The sequence below is a fragment of the Microcebus murinus genome, chromosome 15 (assembly GCF_040939455.1).
Source record: "Microcebus murinus isolate Inina chromosome 15, M.murinus_Inina_mat1.0, whole genome shotgun sequence".
NCBI lineage: Eukaryota > Metazoa > Chordata > Mammalia > Primates > Cheirogaleidae > Microcebus > Microcebus murinus.
Genome location: NC_134118.1, coordinates 16303031 through 16324123, shown reverse-complemented (window position 1 = coordinate 16324123; position 21093 = coordinate 16303031). Strand labels below are relative to the sequence as shown.

Here is a 21093-nt window from a genome sequence, read left to right as displayed (position 1 = left end):
TAAAAACAGCACACCTGCTTACCACTTGACACCCTTTGGGCTGATCTGCAGCTTAGGTCTCATTGCTGTCGTCTGCCCAGCTCCTGAATTCCCATCAGTGGGCAGTTTTCACCTCCTCCTGCCCACGTTTGGAGGTCTGTGGGTGGTGGTTAGGAAGCTGAAGGAGGCCGGAGGCTGGGGTATATTGTTTGGGTCGGCCATGGCAACCGCGGCAGGAAAAGGAACAGGACTCGTTGTGTGCTGCTCTGTAAATGGCCAGGATTCAGCTGCTATCTCAGGACTCCTGCTCAGCCCCAGACAATCTGATCTCCTGGTAAGGTTATTAAACTTGGCTCTCCTCTCCTGCCCTCCTTTGATCACATTGACAGCCAGTGAGTAGAAATGGCCGGGGGGGGGGGGGGGAATGGGGAGGGGGTACAGAGTGCAGGGAGACTTGCACCCACCCGGCAGAACAGGGGCTGTGTTCTTGTCACATGTGCACCCCAGATGCAGAGAGGCGTACCCCCAAATCCTTGCCTGCACTGTTCTTCAGGGTTGAGCCCCTCGCTCCAAAGAGCCTGTCTAAATTGCCACTTTGACCAGCAGGAAGGAGCCGAAGGAAGGGCCAGTCCTGGAAGACCCCAGATTTTGTCTAGCTGGGGAAGCATTATTTGAGTTTCTCTGCTGAAAAGCATGAACTGCCTACCACATGTATTTCATAAAAATGTCATTGAAAAGGAGAGTGAGAATACAGAGTAAGCTTCCATGGCTTAATAATAGTTTATTTTGTGTCTCGGAATAGCTTTTCTTTTCATTCAGCAGATCATTTTAGGTGTCATTCAGTTTATTTTAAGTAGTGTGTTTCATCCTGAGCGGATTAAGCATTTTATTTTTTAAACTCTGTACTGTGTTGCTTCCTACTGGGAAATTTACATTTTTTTTTTTCATGTTGGTGAGTAAAACCTATTCGGTCAAGAAGAATGGCCCATAATTAGTGCTGAATTCTGAGTGTTTTCAGAACATTCAGAACACTCAGACAGAGTTGATTCTTATTCAAAATCATGCATCTGACATTTCATTTGGGGAAGTCTGAGGAAGTTGGTGAGGTCTTATGTTAATAAAAACAAGGCCTCTTTTTCTTCTTATCACCTTTCAGTATCTGCTCTGCTGGCTCATGCAGTGTGGTCTGGCTTAATTCTCCTTGGAAGTCACATTGTGCTTCAGAACTCTGTTTGCTATGACCCACAAACAGCTTTCAGGCTTCACTCTGATGAGTCAAAGGTAAAACTATGAATAAACAAACAGTGAAACAACATCTCCACTTTTCTGAATTCAGTACTCTCTGAAACAGATTTGCAGTCTGGCTCTGAATTCAAGGGACATGGTTTGTTCTTCCCTACTGCTAACCGTCCACATTTCCACTCCCCTTTTGTTTTTATTTTCCTTGTTTTACTAATATAAATGACAAGGAAATAGTTACTCAATTTGTAAAACGTTGGGTGGTGAGGTCACAGATCCTGAGATGAGCTTGAAATTTGTAACTGTTTCTGATGGGTGGCACCAAGATTTTGCTTGCTTATTTCTGAGCTGTTTGTGTTGGTTTTTTAAATACAGTTTAATAGCGAGTAACAGAAAAGCGTCTTTCTGCTGTGGAGCTACTGAACCCTTGAAACATAACAAATCACCATATACAGATGAACTTCCAGCAGCCACATATTATTTCTTGTCTAGTGGTAAACTGAACATTGAACAACAGACAACAAAATAAGACTTTTTCTGAAAGTAAAAAGCAAATATTAATTTCTGGACAAAGTTTGTGTTGTACAAGTTAAATATTTTTTATTCTTTTTCTGGTTATTTTTTTTTGACATATTTGAGATATTTCTGCCTTTTAAAAAAATCAGCTTAGTTAAAAAAGGAGGCAGTTTTAAATACAGTTCATTTTATTGAATTGGAAAGATGGTCCCAGAATTTTAGAGCTGAAAGGACTTTCGTCTAACCTAATGTTCTAATTTTACAGGGGGGAACTCTGAAGCATAGTGAGGTTAAAGGACCAACCTTGCAACACACAGCTTGTTCTGGTGGCTGAGTCAGAAAACCACCTCTTCAGATTCCTCAGTTAGGGCTTTTTCTTTATTAGGCACATCTTTTTGTTTCAGTTAGGATCTTTTGTTTTTTTTTTCATCATTGAGATTATTTTAAAAATTAGTTTGCCTTGAAAATTTAATATTTCAACTTAATTGTTCTCATACTTCAAGAAGAACAAAAAAACTTCGGAAGTATCACCACCATAAACTGTGTAAAGTGTATATATAGAGAGATGCTGACCAGTTTTTAATGATGGCACATGTGCCATTAGTTATTAATCCACTTGAGAAAAAGGCTTATTTGTTTAAGAAAAGCCCAATGGTGTGTTAGGTTTAAGCCTAGAACAATGAAGCATCACCTCCTAGGTACTAGAATTAAGAGTGGGAGGGTAGGGAGTGGTTGGTACTATGTTAATACAGCAATAGTTCAGCAAAGTCCTTCAACAACAGCCTCTGATGATAGAGCGATGTGTTTAGACTTGAAGGTTCTTCAGATGCTGTTCGAATAACTAATGAACACAGTTAATTTGCAATGCAGGTGAAAAGTTAATAACCACTGAGTAGTGGAACTGGTTGCTGCTCTTTTTTTTTTTTTTTTCTTTCTTTTTTTCCATGTTACCTCTATGGCCTGATCTCTTGCTGCACCTTTGGAAGGGATAATTGGAATGGGCAGATACTCTCTCCTGGTGCTTCTAGCAAGAGGAAGGCACTGCAGAAGGATGGTACAGTCTCAGGAAGGGACCTCATTCTGTTCCTTGGGGCAAAGCTTCCCACTGCCTGGGTGGGTCTTTTCCTAGTGTAGACGGGGAAACTGGATGGCTATTTATTGATTAGGACAGTATCCATGTCCCACTGGTTATCAGGACTTGACTATTTATACTTAGGTGCTATAAGGAGACTTATTTAATATTGTTTAATCCGTGTTTGGCTTTGTTAGAAGGGTTTAAAATATTTAGAAGGAAGAAATGTTTGGTTGCTTTGAGAAGGCAGGTGGATCATTTAACTAGAGAGAGCAGTGCCAAATAAGTCAATTAAAAACATTTGGGGAGAGTAAGCCTAGTGAGAGTGTTGCTTTTTTATGAATGATTTGGGGAGAGGTGGGCAACTATGAGGAAAAAGCATAGAAAAAAAGAATTTGAGAAAAAGAAAAAGTTAGGCTTAGCTCTTCAGAGCGGACCAGGGGAAAAAAAGAAATTTAAGTGGCAAGAATTTAAGATAAGCTCTAGAGAGTTTAAAGTACCAAAAAAAAAAAAAAAAAAAAGAGAGGAAGAAGGGCTGTATTCTGTATTTTCAGTAGCATCTCTTTTTTTTTTTTTTTTTTTTTTTTTTGAGACAGAGTCTCACTTTGTTGCCCAGGCTAGAGTGAGTGCCGTGGCGTCAGCCTAGCTCACAGCAACCTCAATCTCCTGGGCTCGAGTGATCCTTCTGCCTCAGCCTCCCGGGTAGCTGGGACTACAGGCATGCGCCACCATGCCCGGCTAATTTTTTTATATATATATCAGTTGGCCAATTAATTTCTTTCTATTTATAGTAGAGACGGGGTCTCGCTCTTGCTCAGGCTGGTTTTGAACTCCTGACCTTGAGCAATCCGCCCGCCTTGGCCTCCCAAGAGCTAGGATTACAGGCGTGAGCCACAGCGCCCGGCCTCAGTAGCATCTCTATAACTAACATTTGAAGGGAAGAGAAGGCCTGAGAAAGGTCTTAGACTAGTCCAAGGGTGAAGAAGTAAATAGGTATTTAAAGAAGTGGAGATTATAACAATTTGGTGACAACAAACTTTACTTGTACTTAGAATTTTTTTTCCTTAATACTTGATAATATGCTAGTTGATCATATGGTAATAATATGCTGAGGACTTTTCCCAATTTATAATCTAAAGCAAAATTAACTAATGTATGTGGTGTTATTGAAATCCACTTAAAATGCATTAGTAGACGTATTGGTCCCACTAATACTAACACCCTGTTACCCACTCTGCTGTGGCATTTCCACTTTATTTTAAATATTTTATTTTATTTCAAAATGTTAAGGGGCTACAAATGTTTTTGTTATGTGGGTACCTTCTATAATGCTTAAGTTGGAGCTTTTAGTGTGCCCATCACCCAAATAGTTTTTCCACTTTAATATGGCAGTGTTGGTGCAACCCAGGTGTCAGGGGGGTGTCTCAGAGGGGTGAACCAACCTCCCAGAACTTACTTAAAACTCTTACTGATGGAACTGTCATGTTCACATAGCAAGGATATTAGAGAGGAGTTGAGAAAGCATTGCACGACACATATTCTAGTCTTTTCCTCTCTTAGTTTTTAGGGTCAATACTCCCTTTCTCTTGGAAATGAGAAGAGGATAGAAGCCGTTTTCCACTGTTCTGTTGAGAGGAGTTCCAAAATACTCACATTCTACCTAAGTGTAAGGGTGACCCCCTGACCATTTCCAGGTTAGGAAATACATTTATTTCTTTCCCTCATATGTTCCTCTCTACAAAGAGAATGCAAAACCATAATTCTTAACAGTTCCTCAATGATTATTCACTTTTGTTCTTCCATATTTCTCTAGTGAAGATTTAAATATTTAATTCTTTATATTCCTGGAATTAACTGCCTTCTGATGATGCATTTAAGTGCTGACGTTGTTAGAAGGGGGGAGAAACCCTCAACATTTTCAGGCATAAATCATTGTAAACCGTGGTTATAAAGTTTCCTCCTTTCCGAAATAAAGTGCTACTTTTTTGCTTGGAGACTTATTGTCATCTCCATGAAGTTATTACAGTGATATAGTAGCGTCATGATGCCTCACAAGCTCATAATTCTTCCTCATGCCCTGGCCTCTGTCCTGTCTACTTTTCTTGGTTATCATGTCTTAAAGCTCCTTTTGTATTTGCCTGTATCTGTAGATTTAGGAGAAACGAGATACTCCAGGTTCTAAAATCACCAAGCTGAATTTTATCAATTACTTATAATTCCTTGCTCTCCGCACCTAGCCAGCGTGGCCTGAGGTATTCATGGGCATGTTTGGGCTGATGGAGTCTGAGAGAGACCAGAAGCACTGTCCAAGGTTAAATAGAACATAAATATATAAAGTAAGGGCTGCCAGTATGCATGGCATTTTTAAATTTAGTAATAGCCCAAATGGGCATTGAATAAAATAATAAAGGTCGTTTCTCTGCTTAAGCCATTCACAACTCTGGCGAAGGTCCTGTTAATAATAAGATATTTTATAGGACTTCAGTGTTTACTGTAGCAAGGAGGAAAGTCTACACCTGTTAGACTTTCAAAGAGCTTCAAAAGCCGTCTCTAATCTAAGGCCAGGCCCAGGGCTCTGGAGTTGTCCCACACATCTGACAGACTTGTTTGCATACTTAGGTGGTCCCTAGGAGACAGAGACCTGTGATTTGGAGACATTGGTGGCATTTCTCTTCAGCTCCTGCCATCCCAGGAAGCAGAGGAGAGGTGGCCTTTTGGATAACATGTGTTTGTTAGCCTGCCTCTTCGGCTTCTGCTGAGCAGGTAGGAGCTTTGGAATTGCTGTGCGTACAACCAAAACAATTTCTAGCCTCACAAGACTGGTAAAAAGATAGAGTGACAAATTATACTTTGTTTTCCATGAAAAGTATTTTCCTTAAAAGTAGAAATACTGACTTATAAACGGGTCTTTTTCAGAAGGATTCTAAGTCTGACCTTTGAAACTCAGACTGTGTTTGTCGTAGAAACAGTGTGTGTTAGAGCTGGCTTTCAGAAGACCGTGCCCACCCTTCTTCCCATAGAGCCGTGGTGCCCAAGAGCCTTTTCAGCAGGTGGCAGGTGGTTATGAAGAACAGTCATCGTGGTTCACAGATAACAGGTGAAGATTTTGAGTAGAAGCTGGTCGTTATTTAACTGAGAAAATGAGGGTGCCTAGCAGAGGGCCTGGCGGTCACTGAAATCACTAAGGGAAGTGGTTCCAGAGAGCCCAGCTAAGAACTGAGGAGGGAAGTTAATGGTAAGTAAGGCGAGTGAGACTCCACTTGAGGAAGAACATTGTTGCAATCAGGACTGTCTAAAAATAGAACAAGCTGATTGATTTGGTAATAAAGCCTCTGTCACCTGAGATGTTGGAGCCGGGGATAGAAGGACCCTCTTTCTAAGGATTCTCCAGAGAGGAGCTGTGAGTTGGATAAAAGTTCGTAACAGATTACCGCTCCTTTTTCTCTTAACGTGGAAATGTAGTACTTAAGACTCACATTTGTTTCCCAGTTTTAAATCGGAAAAGATAATATAATTCCAGAGCATTGAACTAATTTAAACAAAGGTAAATAACCTTTTATAACCCGAATACAGTATGACCTTTTTATTTTATTCTTATGTTCATCATTTGCATCATCTCTGTAATTTCTTTAAATAAGGGACAAAACTTAACCTAATAAACAAAATGTTAATTTCCCATTGTAAGGATCATAATATTAACTTAGTCATAAGCTTTTATACTTTTTAAGTATCAATAATCATAAGATAGCGGTATGTTTAGGTTATTCCTTGTTCACACGTTTAAATTCATTATTATCAGGAACAAAATCATGTTTGGAACATGTAGGCATCTTACATAATTTAAACTTTTCATTGTTTCAGGATTTTGCCTTTAGTATTTCTGTACATTAGTGGTCCTTGAGGATTATCTAGGGCCAAGTTCTTTTAACTTTTATAATTAGTGTGTTGGAATCCCAGTTTTTCCTACCCTAGGGTGGACTGCGTTTTCCACAATTAACTGATAAAGGGCGATTGGCGGTGGGCTGGGGAGGAGAGACTTCCAGTTAACCAGAGAGCCTGTCACTTACTCTCTCGCCTTTTCCTAGGTCACCAATTTTCAAAGAATTTGAGTATAATTAAATACACTTCATAATAAACTAGGCTGAACATAATTTAATCTTTCCCTGAAGGTACTTCAGAGTCTTGGAGTGCTTTAGGGTCATGGTGAACATCAATTACCTTCTCACGGTGGGTGTGCAGAGGGAGGTAGTTAATAGCGATCCGTGTGATGGCTTCCTGGGTGACTGGACATGTGTTCTGTCAATACAGGGAGCTCAGTGTCAAGGCTTTGGGGCTGATGCTTAATGTTACGTTCTCAGGCAGGAGAGAATGGAATAAAGATGACCTCTTTGGCTTTGAGAGGCTGAAAGTTCACGACAATTCAGATGTATGTGGTATATATATGGCATTTTTTTGGTTTCCAAAGTGCTTTCACATACCTTGACTTCCATTATTTGTTTCTTATGACAGTTCTGGAAAGGAAGCAAGGCAGCTGGTATCCCGTTTTTTACAGATGGGGAAAATGGAGCTCAGGAAGCTTCTAAAGTCATACAGTCTATCAGTGGCTGAGGCTGTTTGACTCCAAATTCAGTGTTCTCTTTAGTATTCCAAAGGATAGTAAACATTTACTCCCGGTTATTATGTTCTCTGTGCTCTATGTGCATTGATTCATTTAATCCTTACAGTGGCCCTGTGAGTAGGTAGGTATCAGTTCTTTTGGTACTATTACGATTCCGGAATGTCTTCAGAGCCCAAGACGTGGATGCACAAGAGGTTAGGGCATGCACTAGTGAGCGGCAGAACTGAAACCTGAACTTAGGAGTTTGAGCTTTAAAGCTCACACTCCTCATCATTATGCTACATGGCTGCCCAGTGCAGGGTACACAGAGGATAAGCAGAAGGAGGAAGTTGCTGTTCTTTTTCTTCTATGCATTGACAATGGCCAAAACTGTATTACACTTTTGTAAGAATTAGATATCTGTACTCACTGTATGAATGTGTGTGTATTAATTGGATGTAATTATCTTTTTTGAGTCTTTAAAATAGGCAAATCTTATAATTACATTTGTTAATAATTATTATACCTACCTAAACTTGAGTTATAATTTTATCTCATTAGATAACTGGCAAGTTACCTGAGAACTCAAAGTAATCATCCGAGTTATTTGCCATACACTTAATTCGTGACTGTACTATAGCTGCTAAGGTAGGGGTGTGAATTTAAAAGCACCAAGATCGGAAATCAAGCAGGTGGGAGGAGAGGAGGGGATGGGTAAATTCACACCTAATGGGTACAGGGCACACTATCTGGGTGACAGGCACATTTATAACTTTAACTCAAACTGTGCAAAAGCAATTTATGTAACCAAAATTTTTGTACCCCCATGATATTCTGAAATTAAAAAAAAAAAAAAAACACCAAGAGAAATGTTGATCTCAGTGGTTGCAAACAGGTTGATCATATATACTACATAGAGCTTATTAGAAGTATCTATCTGAGCCTTTTGGGGCTGCTATAACAAAATACCATGGACTGGGTAGCTTCTAAGCAACAGAAATTTATTTCTCCCAGTTCTAGGCTGGGAAGTCCAAGATGGAGGCACTGGTAGATTCAGGGTCTGGGGAGGACCCATAGTCTGGCTCATAGATGGCACCTTCTCTTCTTCTGTGTCCTTACCTGGTAGAAGAGGTGAGGCAGCTCCTGGGGGCTTCTTTTATTAATCCCACCCATGAGGGCACCTCCTGGGGCCCATCTCCTATTAACATCACTTTGGGAGTTAGGATTCAACATACGAATTTTGGGAGGACACAAACATTTAGACCAGGGAATTCACAATGATTGCTTTTATTCTGTTTGTGCCTGGAGCTTCCATTTACACTCTATTTCAACTACATTTGCTTGTTTTATATTTTGTTCAGGGTATCTTCTCAGTGAGTATTTATTTATCATCCTTTAAAACGTATTCTTGCCATTGTGTTTCAGGCTGTCAATTCTTTGTAACTCAGGAACTGTGCTGGCTTAACTAATGGTACCTACTTAATAGATGAAACTGATAGTAACTGTTTAATAGGTGCTTTACATATTTAAAACACCTCAGCTTTTTATAAACACCAAAAAAAAAAACCCCTCAATCTTTTAATGTTCTTTTAAATTTCAAATAGGTCTTTTTTCATTTCCCTGTACAGAAAATTATAATACTGCATATGCATTTTCAAACTATGCATATTTCTTCTTCATTCCTCGTAGGAGCTTTTTATTCATTCTTTCAGTAAATTTTACTTAGCTTGTTCTCTAGGTTTAGGCAATGTAATGTGATCAAAACGGACACAGTTCCTACCCTCAGGGAGCTCTGCTCCTGTACACAGGGATGACAGTGATGAAACAGATAATGACTTGGGACTTACCTGATTCTGAAGGGATATTTTTGTGACACTTACAATGAAATTCTAACCCAAACCATCCTTTTCATTACAGAATTCACGAAGGTTGCATTGCATTATTTCACCTCGCATTTTAAATGTAACAAGAGGCACAAATATTGACCACAAGCACTACCATAAGTTGTTTGTTGACTCTCTTATTGTCTCCCTTCCTATCTCCCCTTTTTTCCTTTGTGTCATTCTTAGTTTTTAGAGCTTAGTCATCAACCTTTCCTACAATGTAACCAGGCGATCTAAGGCCAGGAGGGGCAGGTTGTGTTTGAGCTGCATCCCTGTAATCTTTCAGGGTGTGGGAGGGGAGAGACTCTGCCCCACTTGTGGTCAGCTCTCCCTTTAGGCCCTGCCAACTACATTTGTGCTGATTGAACCAGTATGTCTCGGCAGGTCACTCACTCTCTCTCTCTCTTTCCACCTCCATTTTCTCATTTTTAGTAGAAGAGTTGAAATCGCATGATTTTCTAAGGCCTCTGCCAATGCTACAGTTCTGTGATTCATATGTTCCTGAACAGTTGAGTGTACTTTTTCCTCAATAAATGGAAATACATTTTCCGATGAGCCTGGAAATATGTTTTTCAATTATCCTCTCCCATGGTTTATGACTTGCCGTCAATGTGTTGGGAGCTCCAACATTGCTGCTGCTCTAAGCCCATCAAGAGGTTAATTACCTGTGAAGAATGAGGAACTGCTGGGGGATAGCTGTAAAGCCTTCCAGAGAAACTTTGGAGTCAATCCCCCTGGTAATGTGAATCAGTCTCCTTCATGTGTCTAGTTGCCAAGTGGAGGAGGAAGAGTCCTGGGCTGGGAGGACTGGAGGAAGGCAAGTTGCTGATAGAGTTGAGTGCTGAAGGTCGTGAATCAAGCTCATGGTGATTGTCTTCTTCCCCAATCAGGGCACAAATAATATTTTAAACAACAACAACAACTGGGGCCAGGTGCAGTGGCTCACACCTGTAATCTCAGCACTTTGGGAGGTTAGGGTGGGAGGATGGCTTGAGGCCAGGAGTTTCCAGACCAGCCTGAGCCAGAATGAGATCCCTGTCTCTACCGGAAAAAAAAACAAACAAAAAAAAAACCAAACAAACAAAAAAAGAAAAACAAAAACCCAAATTACCTAGGCATGGTGGTACATGCCTGTATTCCCAGCTACTCAGGAGGCTGAGGCAGGAGGATCGCTTAAGCCAGGAGTTTGAGGTTGCAGTGAGCTATGATGACACCACTGCACTCTAGCCTGGGGCAAGAGTGGGACCCTGTCTCAAGAAAAAGAAAATCAACTGAATGAGCCTGAGGCAGTGCAGTGGTGCACCTCTGTAGTCCCAGCTACTCCGGAGGCTGAGGTGGGAGGATTGCTTGAGCCCAAGAGCTCTCTGACAGCCTGGGCAACGTAGTGAGACCTTGTCTTTGAAAAATAAATAAATTAAAAATACCAAAAAAACCTAACTACTGGATTCCTCAGTGTTCCCATAGGAATTCTGAATAGTTCCATTCTAGTTTATTATTATTATTATTATTTCAGCATATGATGAGGGTACAAACATTTTGGTTACATTTTATGTCATTTTAGTTTGTTTCATCTTACTCTTCTGTAGTGGGTAAAAACTCCAAATGAAGAAACAAATGAGTGATTCGTTTTTTAAGAGATGAGGTCTTCCTATGTTGCCCAGGTTGGACTCAAAACTCCTGGCTTCAAGCATTCCTCTTACCTCAGCCTCCTGAGTAGCTGGGACTATAGGCGCAAATCACCATGTCTGGCTGCAAATGAAGGATTCGTTAAAAAATTTGAATTGCCAACAGAAGCCATCTTCAGTTGACCAAAGGGTCAATGAGTTTCAGTAGACAGGAGAAATAAGTTCCCAAGATATGTTGTGCAGGATGATGATGATTATTCATTATCCATAGTTAATAATGTATATTTCAAAATCACTAGAAGAATATATTTTTAAATGTTTTCACTATAAAAAATAAGTATGTGAGGTGAATGGATATGTTCATTAGGTTGATATAACCATTTTATAGTATATGCACATATCAGAACATTTTATACCGCATAAATATATGCAAGTGTTATTTGTTCATTAAAAATAAAAATTTAAAATAAACAAGCCATCTTTTTCACTCTTTTCCATTTGGAATAGAAATGTGCTTTCAGGCCCCAAACTTGCTTTCCTTATGACTTAAGCAGACTCAGCCATTGCAGTTCCAAACACTGCCTGACTCACCAGTTTGGTTCTAAAGAGTAAATATTGTCTTGATTTGGTCTAAGATATGTCAGACAAAAAATTTCTGCTGCCTATAGGAAAAGCAGCGTGTTTAACTCTACATGTACATACAGTACACATACACACATATACATTTATACCACACACACACATGCATATACATATACACATACACAAATGCACACATATACACACATATATTCATATACACATACACAGAATACACATTTATGCACACATATATATATATACACACACACATAAAAGACACAACACGCACTTATCTCCAAGTATATCTGTTACTATTTCCATGCTTCTTTTCAGTAAAGCACCTAGAGGAAGGAGAGAGATATCTCGCCAGCTTTTGGTGGTTGTCAGGGATATCATAAATGGGAGTCTCAAGTTATTCAACTTGATTTTACAAAGTAATTTATTGCTAGTTTTAGAATGGCATTGCTTTGTGGGTAGCCCCACTTGTAAATCAATGAGCAGGAGGAAAGCAGCCTAGATGTCACCCAGAATATTTTGTGGAGAGGGGACATATTAAAAACTCCTGTTCTCATGATTACTCCTCTATTTTTGGTTTGCAGTATTATGTTGAGCCAGGCTGGCCATCTTCCATCAAAAGGAAAATTATTCAACCTGCAGTGTTAAGCAGGTACTTTCTTAACCACTTCTGAATTCAGTTGGTGCTCTCTGGGAAAGGCCAAAATTAGGAGTTTTATATGTCATTGAGACAGAGACCCTCAGCTAGGAAAGCCTTGAACTGTGAATCCAGTTGGTATTCTATACGAGCTTGCTTGTGGAGTTGAGCTTAGAACCCTATCTCCATTTTTCTTTCTGTTGACTTCAGAGCTATTTCAAAAATTATTTCTTTATTTATGTGCATCGAGTATATTTTCTCAAGTGATAGGGAAGGATGGACCCTAAGAGACAGACATTACATTAGTCCTTTTTTGTTTAACAAAAAAGTTTTTCAGTAAAGCTACTAAATGATATGTCTCATATTCATGAAAATTCATCAATATTATTTTACTGTCTCCTATCTGGTTACTTTTTATTTTTGGTAACCACTGTGATACAGTGTACACAAGCCCCTGGAGCTTGAAGGTAAACTTAAGAGCTAATATTAAGTTCTCAACTCTCAGTTATACTGGAACCCAGTGACACACAATCCACAGGAGGTTCCTTGATGAACTCAGTTTTCAGGGGAACGTCCCACACCTTCATGGATAATCAGAAGTGTGACAGTGTTAAAAATGGTCACATGAAAGGACAGTTCCTTTATGCCTTATATTTGGTTTGGTGAGGATTTCTGACAGAGGTGTTTTATTTTAGTCTCCTGGTTGCTATGGTGATACTGGTTTTGCAGAGCTTTAGTGACCTCTATTAAGTACCAAATAAAGTTAGGTATGATAAAGGTGTGAAAAGATTATGGCAGCTTTATGTGTTCTAAATGCAAATATATAGCTATATTTGCATGCATTTTTGTCTTCATTTCTCATGGTGCTGTATTCTTTGTGTCTCTGTGTGTTTCTTCTTTTATTCTAGGCTGCTTGTAGAAAAATGCTGATTCATAGTGTCATTGTCTTTTGTTTTCCCAGGGAAATTCTGAATCTGTTTCTAAATTCATTTTTTCTATAATAACCCTAGGTTTAATCTCTCAAGATAAATCTTTATTTTTTCCTCTTGCAGACACAAGGCACTTTGCTTTGTTTATGCTGAAAATGTCAGACTAGCCATAAAGAATAAGAAGAAATGCCAGTAATTTCATAGGGCTCTTAAGCATGGTTTTTTTCCCTGTTTCTTAATATATTGTACTCCTTGGAGTTCAATTTTTAGGCACATGTAGGTGGCATTAGAAGATTCTAAGATTTCACTGGTAGCATCCAGACAATCTTGTCATCACCCAATGTATATATCACATTTATGAAGTAGACCCTTGTGGAAATTTTCTCATCACAAAAGTAGAAAGTTTCATCTTGGAAAAGAAGAGATTTTTCAGATGCATTAAATAGGTTTTGCTACAATAAAGTGAAATGGTACTTTTTTTGTTGTTGTTACTATTTTAACCATTTTTAAGCATACAGTTTAGTGTCATTAAGTACATTCACATTGTTATAAACAATAACTTCCCATTTTCCTCTTTCCTCAGCTCTTGGCAACCACCATTCTACTTTCTGTCTTTTTGAATTTTACTACTTTAAGTACCTCATATAAGTGGTATACAGTATTTATCCTTCTGTGTCTGGCTTATCTCACTTAATGTGATGTCTTGATTATTATTATTATTACAAAATATTACAGGGGTTCAAATGTTTTTAGTTACATGGATCGCTTTTGTTATGCTTGAGTCAGGGTTATAAGTGTGCCAATTACCCAGATAGTGTTCATTGTACCTGTTAGGTAGGTTTTTGCCCCCGCCTCTCCTCCCCTTCTCCCCTGCTTGATTTCCACTGAGTTTTACTTCCCTCTGTGCATATGTGTGCTCATCGGTTAGTTCCTGTTTAATAGTGAGTACATGTGGTGGCTGTTTGTCCATTCTTTAGATACTTCATTTAGGATAATGGTCTCAAGTGTCATCCAGATTGTTTCAAAAGGCTTTAATTCGTCCTTCTTCATGGTTGAGTAGTATTCCATAGCAAATATATACACCATATTTTGTTAATCTGCTTATGAATTGATGGGTACTTGGGTTAGTTCCACATCTTTGCAGTTGTGAATTGTGCTATAGTAAACATTCAAGTGTAGATGCCTTTTTGATAAAATGACTTCTTTTCCTCTGGGCATGGTATTGGCACAAAAGAGACATAGGCCTATGGAACGGAACAAAGAATCCAGATATAAAACCATTCACGTACAGCCAACTGGTCTTTGACAAAGCAGACAATATATACTGGGAAAAAGAAGCACTATTCAATAAATGGTGCTGGGAGAATTGGATAGCCACGTGCAGAAGAATGAAACAGGATCCATATCTCTCACCACTCACAAAAATTAATTCAAGATGGATGATGGATAAAAGATTTAAATGTAAGGCATGAAACCATAATAACTCTAGAAGAAAATGTTGGAAAAACTCTTCTAGATATCAGCCTGGGCAAAGACTTTATGAAGAAGACCTGAATGGCAATCACAGCAAAAATAAAAATAAATAAATGGGACTTGATTATATTAAAAAGCTTCTGCACAGCTAAGAACATAATCAACAGAGCAAATAGACAACCTACAGAATGGGAGAAAATATTCACAGGCTGTGCATCTGATAAAGGACTAATAACCAGAATCTACAAAGAACCCAAGCAAATCAGCAAGAAAAAAACAAACGACCCCATTAAAAAGTGGGCAAAAGACATGAACAGAAGCTTTTCAAAAGAAGATAGACAAATGGCTAATAAACATTGAGAAAATGCTCTACATCACTAATCATCAGGGAAATGCAAATTAAAACCACAATGAGATATCACCTCAGGTTAGAATGGCTTTTAATAAAAAGTTCAAAAACAATAGATACTGGCATGGATGCAGAGAGAAAGAAACACTTACACACTGTTGGTGGGACTGCAAATTAGTACGTCTGTGGAAAACAGTATGGAGATTACTCAAAGAACCAAGAAGAGATGGTACTTTCAGTTGAACATTTCTCATATATTAGCCAGCAGACAGCTTGGTCTCCTGGTTGTAATTACATGCCAATGGCTTGGTGGTTATTATTTTAGAAGTTGAGTTCATCCTGGATTCTCTGAGCGTGTGGAGTAGCACACTCTGATTGTTCACATTAAGATTGTAATTCCATCCAAGGCTTATAGTGTCATCGTAGAAACTAGATGGAATTACAGCCCATGCACATTTTGGAAGACTACATTATTTATTGAAATACTTTATAAAGTTAAATAACTTTGTAAATATGCTCAAAGTTCATGGGACTTAAATAGAAACATAATCCTGGGCACATAGGAGATTCTCAGTAAATATTTCTTGTTTATTTGATGGACTTTACTTATATCTTTAAATAAACTGTGTTTTAGAAAATAAGTCTAGAGAGGTTGTACTTAAATATTTGCAGGATTTAAAAAAAAATCTTGCCTTGAAGTACTCTTAAGGTCTCCTGTTTGTTATTGATGGAAAAAGTGGTTCCCCATATGGATATATTATTTAATTGTTTCTGTTTCTAGCCTAGAGTCTAATATTGAGTGGCTATGGTGGCCAAGAATCTTTATTTCAGGGACATCTGCATATCCTAAGGAATTCCTTCTATATAAATATCTTCTTTCAGTGTAATTCTCATAAAGTCTGTATGTTGCATGCCTTTGAGGTGGACCCCTGTAAGGCGATTAATTACATAAGCAGAAGCTTAAGCTGTCAGAATATTGGTTAGATACCTTTATTTTCTTTTTTAAGAGGCAGGATCTTGCTCCGTTGTCTGGGCTAGAGTGCAATGGCACCGTCATAGCTCACTGCAGCCTCTGACTTCTGGGCTCAAGCGATCCTCCTGCCTTAGCCTCTCTAGTAGCTGGGAATACAGGCTTGGACCACCACACCTGACTAACTAAAAATAAATTTTTTTTGTAAAGATGGGGTCTTGTTATTGCCCAGACTGACCTTGAACTCCTGGGCTCAAGTGATCCTCCCAAAGTGCTAGGATTAAAGGTGTGAGCCACCACACCCCTCCTATACCTTTTTTATTGGTCTTAGTTAGGACAAGTACTGTTAAGAAAATTCACTAATTCATTGCATGTTACCAGATTTGAAATGGCCTCTGTTTTTCATACCTCTAGGGATAATACTTCAGAAGGGTATGTATACTTTCTCTAGTAAGTTGGAAGTTCAGAAGGCTATGTTGTATATTTTAGAATTTGATATGGTTTTTAAATTTTATACTCTGTGTTACATATTTTAGGATGATTATATATAATCTGTGTAACACGTTATTACTGAAAACATTGCCTGTGCCATCATGCCTTGAAAGATACAGTATCAAGAAGCTAAGTCAATATATTTTGAGTAATTTTTTGAATTAGCATTTTTGTGAATTTGCATGCATATATGGAGGATTCTTCAAAAATACAGAAATTTCAATTAAGGAAATTCTGTATTAAGATATTCTTTTAAATATCAGAAATATTTAAAAAATATATAAATCACATTAGCCATATATTACAATTTATATCCCTAGAAATATTCCATTGTTAAAAGTTTGTATGTAGAACAGAGATAACAAACCAATATACCAGTAGAGCTAAAGTCACTGCTTTCTGCTCTTAAAAGAATTTATTGGACAATAAAATATCTTTACTTTGTGAAATTATATTTTTGTTTAAGGGCTTGCTAATGCTTAGAGAACATTTCAGTTGTTACAGTTTAAAGATTGAAGAATGACGGACTCTTCTGTTCCCTGATTTGTTTCAGTGTAGATTCTAACTTCTTTTTTATTACCTGTAAACATTTTATGTTAGCTATATAAATTAGACTCAGATGTAATGAAGTATCTATAACTCCCTGATAAGCCTTGCCAGTAAAAAAAAAAAAAAAAAAAAAAAATTTCTTCAGTTTCTAACAGGGAATACTGCTGGATTTTTACATAAGAAGTTGACTTTGAAAGTGTGTTTTGTGTGTGTGCGGTGTGGGTGCAGCAGCGTTGTGTGTTCCATTTCAAATGTGCAAGATGCCTCGTGGTCTGTGGGTGGGGGAACTACCTAAGGTGCCCTCACTCATTACTCATTCGGTTGTTCTTCCCCAGAAAGGGAAAACCCAAGGCTCCGTGCTCCACTCATTCTGAGTAACGGGGGTAGAGGGCTGGTGGCAGTTGTGGGGAGGTCAGTGTCATTTGGCAAAAGCTTTCATTTTAGCCATTTAGCAAAATGCAGCTTTCTTACTTTATTGGCAGTATATATGACAAGCTAATATATAAACGACACTAGTGATCAAAAGAGGACACTATCATGGAAAAAACTTATAATGAGCTTACAGATTGACCTGACATAACAGTGAAAGCATTTAAATTCTTTCCCACATAGTAAGTAATAAGTAATTCCTGAAGCCAGAAGTGGAACGGTTGTGTGTGTGTGTGTGTGTGTGTGTGTGTGTTATTTGTAGACAGTAACAAATATGGTTTGTTCATTGACCATTTCCTTGGTTTTCCTAAAGAAAATTTTATTTAATGGTGCTTCTGATTTAATTCCCATGAAGTCTCTATCCCTTTTAGAATATGAAGGTGAATTAATGAAGAATCCTTAATTCTTTTTAAAACACCCCTAATTTAAGAAAGGAGACATTTAACTTGCTAATAAGATCCTAAAAATTTATAGGTTATATAATACATTTGAGGAAATTGAATTATATATTCATTAAGAATACATTATCTCGGTTAGCAGAGACTAAATGATTGAGGTTTTACTGAATGCTAAATACTCGGGAAGTATAGGTAAGGAATGTCACTGGTCTGGCATACCAGGAACTGTGTTGAAGTTTTAGTCCTGTCATTAACTGTGTGGCCTTTGGCAAATAATGTAAGTTCTCTGAGCCTTAGGAAAATGAGGAAGTTGGGTTATATAAGTGGTTTTCAAATGTGGCTTCAGAAACCCCTAGAGAGTTCTAGGTCTCCCAGCAGGCCTTTACTGAATTAGCCGAGGAATTGGGGGCAGGGTTGAAACCTGGGAATCCTAACATACAGCTATTAGGCAATTTCAATTCACAGGACCACTGAATCAAACAATCTGTAAGACCATTTCTGACTCTTTAGGTTTCATGAAGTCCCCAGAAACTGTTATCCTTGGTCCACAGGAAGTAATTCAGTAAGGAATTGGGCCTCCCATGAGGAATCCAATGAAGAGAATTTTAAAATGGAGGGTGGTATGGGAGTGGTAACATCCAAGTGCTGCCTGCTCCCTGTCGGGCAAGTCTAAGATCTTTCCAAAGGAATGGAGGAGAGATCTGAGATCTGTCCCTTGAGGAAACTGAGGAGATATGAATGACAAAAATCCCTGAAGCTTGGGGGACGGCTTCTAGATATTCCTGCACCTTCAACCTACGAATATGGGCTGGATTTGTCAGCACTGTGGGCTGCCTCCGAACAACAGACAAATGATGAAAAAAGTGGCCATGTTCTGTCAGCATGCCAGACCAAAGGAGGGGCCAGGAAAAGAACCATGAACCATGAACCATGCCACTGCCGGAGGCGCTGACAGCTCCTTGGCACTCAGACCCACGACCTCAACCCCTGCAGCTTGGGCACAGATACTCTCTCAGGGGAAAGGAGATGGAGAACAGAGAAAGGAAAGTTGCAGGGATCCGGAAGAGCTCATGCCCATGGTGGCAGCAGAGCAACTTGCCAAGAAGAAAACTGTGGGGTTAACCCTCTGGCACTAGTCGCCAAGCATGTTTGTACTAGAGTGGGGTTCAAAAATTCAAACAGAACGTTCTCTGTTTTTAAGGACTCCTATGAAAGGTTGGTTTGTGCCTAGCCTAAATCCAAGAATCTGTGTGTCATAAACCCTCCCAGGTAGCCCCCAAATCCTTTGAATACAATAATCTCCAAACTCTGGAAGACAAAGGACTCAGGTCTTCGGCTTTCTGATGAGGAGAGAAATTTTTCCTCTGAACATCTCTGCCTTATGAATATTAAGGAGAGCTCAATGTCAAAAGTTCCTGCAGGGTAGTTAACAGAGGTAGAAAGTTGAAATAACCTTAAAGGCACCGAAGCTGAGAAACTGCTCTCTTTATCCCAGCAGCCACAGTTAGTTTTGGAAGGCTGTCAATGGAGAAGCTCAAGCTGTCAGTTTCCAAAGCAGCTGTGTGCTGGCCCATTGGGCACCATCTCTGTCCCACACCCTGTCCCAGTCCAAGGTGAAGAAAGCTGCATCTTGCTTTAAGCTAGACTGGCATGTGAGCACCCAGATTTGCATTCTAAACACACATGAGGAAGTGGTTGGTTGTGTTACAAAAGGAGTCCTCTTTGGGAAGTAATTTTTTTTTTTTTTGAAATGGCCAGATGGAAGAAAGCAAAGGATGCCTTTTCTCTGGTGTTTTGGAAACCTGGATCTCATCAACTTTCTGGTTGGCTTTGGCTGTCAAGACTCCTTATGCCAGAGTAACTGGTGAGCCAGGTTTCTGAGGTTCCTCCTGACCCATGTTGGCAGCCTCTTAAAAATAACTGTCATTCCAAGTTCAGCTAAAATATATAACTCAACAAATAAATACATATAAAGCATATGAATAGAAGGAGGAAAGTGAGGATTAACAGACTGAAGAGTAACAGTCTTGCCATGAAAAATACTATAAAACACTCTTCGGAAGGTTCCTGCTTATGCTATTACTTGTACGGTAGATGTGGAGACTTTGATCCTTCCTCGTGGTCCCTCATTTCTCATTTTCCAGCTGGGAGGTTTTGAGTAGCCAATACCTTGAAAATTTTCTTAGGAGAAAAAAAAAAAACCCTTCACTCCTATTCGGCATTGACTTACCACAGGCAGTGTATGTGAATGTGTCTCAGGGCCTGGATAAACGAAGTTAAATGCCACTTTGACATGTTCCTTTCTTTTTCTTCTATTAGTGTTCTTTATTGCTTTGAATGGCAAATCCTTAAATATATAGGTTTATGATTTTTGCGTATCTCAGGGATGAAAAACGAGAATAACAGAAAGGAGAAGGGAAATTCTTCACGTCAGATGCAGTGTGGACTGTTGTTCAGATACAGATGTTGGCTGGCATGGGGGGAGGGGCTGTTTTGAAGGAGAACAGCTGCTGATTGCGACAGAGTTCAAGATTTGGTTCTGGTTCTTTACCTTTGATTGCTGCCTTATGTCAGGCTCTTACAGAAATTACTGTAAAGGGAGAGAGAAGACATTGTTGACTGTTTTATGGGGAGTTATTTGTTGCACAGGGTGACTTTTCATTTTCAGAGCTCTACTCTATTCAGAGAGTAGACATTGGTACTTTAATTGTGCATCTTTCCCTTCTCAACTTCTGTTATTTGCCATACATGTATTTCACTTGGCATTTAAGTGCACGTTTCTTAAAATTGCTGACAAATAATCTCCATTGCGCATTTTGCTGGCACTGTGGCCTCACTGTAAATGCTTTCTGTATGTTCTTGGGAAGTTGCATAATTGCAGTTACTCTAGTTTACTGTGCAATATGCTCAGTGACTAATGGCCTAATCATGACTTGAAAAATATATAAACAGTTCAACAGAAGCAATTGATTCACTGAGCTCTTTTCATCCAGACAAGGGTGAGCTAATGGGAATGAAAAAGACGGAGGTGTGCAGCAGCATCTTTGATGTATTGAAGTTAGAGCTGTTCCCACAAATTCCCATGCATTATTGCTCATTGATGGCGTCTCCTCTTTCATATGCATGAGGCAGGAGTGCCAAATTGTCGTCCTAATTGGCTCTGACTTGGTATTCCTTAATGTGCATGTTACACTTGTTACAACTTTTTTCCTTTCCTCTAAATACTACTGACAGTGACAGCTTTGGAGAGGTGGCTGTCACGTGACCCCGTGGCGTCACCCTACACTGCAAGCTTAAATGCAGCTCTGGTCCTGCGCCCTGGTTTCTTAGAGTAGAATTACAGTGGAGACTGTTTGTGC

The 21093-nt window shown here is 39.1% G+C and overlaps 1 long non-coding RNA gene across 1 annotated transcript; it reads left to right on the top strand.

Annotated features, from left to right (window-relative positions):
- The first annotated feature begins 3409 nt into the window (after positions 1–3409).
- On the top strand, positions 3410–17043 carry LOC142876325 (uncharacterized). The gene is made up of 2 exons (XR_012923220.1): positions 3410–10477; positions 10948–17043. It is a non-coding gene; the product is annotated as an uncharacterized LOC142876325 (long non-coding RNA).
- The last annotated feature ends 4050 nt before the right edge of the window (positions 17044–21093 follow it).